The sequence below is a fragment of the Petaurus breviceps genome, unplaced genomic scaffold (genome assembly GCF_028583685.1).
Source record: "Petaurus breviceps papuanus isolate PSGF00001 unplaced genomic scaffold, PetGlider_PUasm1.0 189, whole genome shotgun sequence".
In the NCBI taxonomy this organism is placed as follows: Eukaryota; Metazoa; Chordata; class Mammalia; order Diprotodontia; family Petauridae; genus Petaurus; species Petaurus breviceps.
The window spans coordinates 49,490,174-49,493,492 of record NW_027185809.1 but is presented as its reverse complement, the minus strand read 5'-3'; the positions used below and the strand labels follow the sequence as shown (position 1 = coordinate 49,493,492).

Below are 3,319 nucleotides of genomic sequence, written 5' to 3'. Positions count from 1 at the left end.
TAACTAATGTAACTTCTCCTGTAAGAATATAGATGCTATACCACTTGGTGCATATATGTTTAATACTGATATTACTTCATTGTCTATGGTACCTTTTAGCAAGATGTAGCTTCTTTCCTTCTCTGTTTTACTTAGATCTATTTTTGCTTTTGCTTTGTCTGAGATCATGATTGCTCTCCTTTTTTTCCCTTTACTGAAGCATAATAAATTGTGTTCCATCCTTTTACCTTTATTCTGTGTGTATCTCTCTGTTTCAAATCTGTGTCTTGTAAGCAACATGTTGTAGTATTATGGTTTTTAATCCACTCTGCTAACCATTTATTTTTATTGGAGAGTCTATCCCATTTGCATTCACATTTATGATTACTAAATGTAATCCTCCCTCCTATTATCCCCTGTTTACATTTCTCTCTCTCCTTTCATCCTGTGTCTCATCAGCAGTGTTTTGCTTCTGACCACCACCTCCTTCAATCTGTCCTCCTATGTATCTATCCCCCTCCCTTTTCTTTCTCCTTTCCTCCACTACTTCTGCCCTCACAAGCTCCCTTTTCCTTTCCCCTTTCTCCTCCAACTTCCCTATAGGATAAGATAATTTTCTATATCCAACTAAGTATGTATGCTATTCCCTCTTGAGCCAAATCTGATCAGGGTAAGTTTCAAACAGTGCTCACCCCCTTCCCTTTTTTCCCCTTTACTGTAAAAGGTCTTTTTGGTCTTTTCATGTGATATAATTCATCGTATTTTGCCTCCTCTTTCCTCTTCTCTCAATAAAATCTTTTTTCACACCTTAATTTTTTTTATATCATCACATAAAAATCAACTTATACTTACACACTCTGTCTATGTATACCTCTTATAAATGGCCTAATTAAAAAAAAACAGTTCTCAAGCATTACAAGGATCATCTTCCCCATGGGGGTGAAAATAGGTTAACCTTATTGAGCAACATGTTTTGTTTGTTTTACTTTCCTTTTTACCTTTTGTGTTTCTCTTGTTTCTCCTATTTGAAGATTGAATATTTTGTTCAGCTATGGTCCTTTCTTTAGGAACAATTGAAAGTCCCCTATTTCATTGAATACCCTTCTTTTCCCCTTAAGACTAGGCTCATAAGAGGGCTCACTAGGGCTGGCCCTCCTCCTCTCCCTCCTCCTTCCTCTTTGGCTCCCTTTCTGTGCTCATCTTGCTGCTTCCTCTGCCACCAGCTTGAGATTTATGCCAAATATTCTTCACCATGGAAAATTACCATAAGCCAGACCAAGAGAAATGGCAGTTACTACAGGACACAGTTAACAGGCTGTGCATCAACTCCATCCAAGCCACTTCCACAGATGACTCAGGCCACTCCAAATCATGCTGCAATACAGAAGATATCATGGCAGTATTTTTCTTCCACACCCCAAGATCCCAATGATTCCGGGAATGAGAATTGCATGCTCTCCAATGGTCATGCAACTCCCATCCTCTGTGCAGTGTGGGCTGAGACTGATTTCCTACAAAAGACCAAGCAGTTGAACTTGAGGAAGATCAACTCCTTTCTGAATGACCATTCAGTCCCTAAACAAGTCTTTATAGATGTAGCTACTGGTTCCCTGGATCAAGGGCTTAGAACAGCATGTGGAATGACCTACATAGATAGATACTTTGACAAAGCCAGCTACCATGTCTATTGTATGCTGGGTATCGGGGAGGTGTCTGAAGGCTACACGTGGAAGGCCATGGCTTTCATAGCATTCTACAAATTGGACAACCTGGTTGCCATCTTTGACATTAACTGGCTGGATCAGAGTGACCCTTCTTCACTACAGCACCACATGAAAGTGTACCAGAAGCAATGTGAATCCTTTGGGTGAAATTCTATGATCACAGATGGACACAGTGTAGAAATATGCAAGGTCTTTGACCAGGGAAAAAATAAGCTACTGGCTATCTATTTCAGAGACATATAAGTCCAGAGAAATCTCAGGTGTGGAAGATAAGGAAGTTTGGCATGGGAAGCCCCTTCTCAAAACATGGCAGAACAGGTTATCGAGGAAATATATAGTCAATCCAAAGCAAGAAGTTTCTAGCTATTCTCCCCAAAGAGGATGCCCCCACTGGAAACATCACCAATATCTGGATGCCATCTCCCCCAAATTACAAACTTGTAGAAAAGTTAGTCACCCTCAAAGTCTGTCGCATGACCATGACCAAACTGTGGAACACCAGGGACCAGGTGATTGCCCTGGATGGAGACACCAAGAATTCGACCTTTTCAGAACTCTTTAAGAAGGAGCATCCCAATCATGTCATTGAGTGTTTCATTGCAGAACAGAACATGGTTATCATTGCTGTAGCATGTGCCACACAGGACAGGACTGTGCCATTCTGTAGCACTTTTGCCACCCTCTTCAGCAGGGCCTTCAACCAGATCCATATGGCAGCCATTTCTGAGAGCAACATCAGCCTGTGTGGCTCATACTGCAAGGCATCCATCGGTGAAGACAGTTCTTCTCAGATGGCCCTTGAAGATCTTGTCATGTTCTGGAGCATTCCCAATGTCACAGTCTATTACCCAAGTGAGCCAGTGGCTGCTGAGAAAGTCGTTGAGTTAGCTGCTAACATGAAAGACATATGTTTCATAAAGATCAGCTGCCCAGACAATACAGTCATTTACAACAACAATGGAAACTTCCAGATTGGCAGGGCTAAGGTTGTCCTGAAAAGCCAGGATGACTAGGTGATTGTGATTGGAGCTGGAGTGACCCTCCATGAAGTCTTGGCATCTGCAGAGCAGCTGAAGAAATAAAAGATCAACATCCAGGTGCTTGACCCCTTTACAATTAAGCCCCTGGATAATAAACTTGTCCTTGACAGTGCCTGTATCCTGACTTTCATGGAAGACCATTAGTATGAGGGCGGCATAGGAGAAGATGTGACTACTTCCATAGTGGGTGAACCTGGCATCACCATCACCTGCTTGGTGGTCTCTAAAGGCCTGAGATGTGGGAAGCCAGAAGAGCTGCTGAAGATGTTTGACATCAACAAGGATGCCATTATTCAGGCTGCCAAGGCAGCCTTGTTTTAGGCCTTGTCCCAGATGCCTTCTGTCAATTCCAAACCAAAACAAGGAGAAGAGAAGAGAGAAACATTCCTGTACTTTTAGATACATTGAGTAACTTTTGTTTCTACTGAGGATCAATTAAAAATAAAATTAATTTAAAAAAAAAGGCTGTACTCTAATCAAAACAACTCAGGTACCACATCTCACTGGTCAGAATGGCTAAGATGACAAAAGAGGAAAATAACAAATATTGGAGAGTATGTGGACAAATTGGAACAC

The 3,319-nt window shown here is 41.6% G+C and overlaps 1 pseudogene; it reads left to right on the top strand.

Annotated features, from left to right (window-relative positions):
- Positions 1-1,231: 1,231 nt before the first annotated feature.
- LOC138163967 (transketolase pseudogene) lies at positions 1,232-3,064 on the top strand (annotated as a pseudogene).
- The last annotated feature ends 255 nt before the right edge of the window (positions 3,065-3,319 follow it).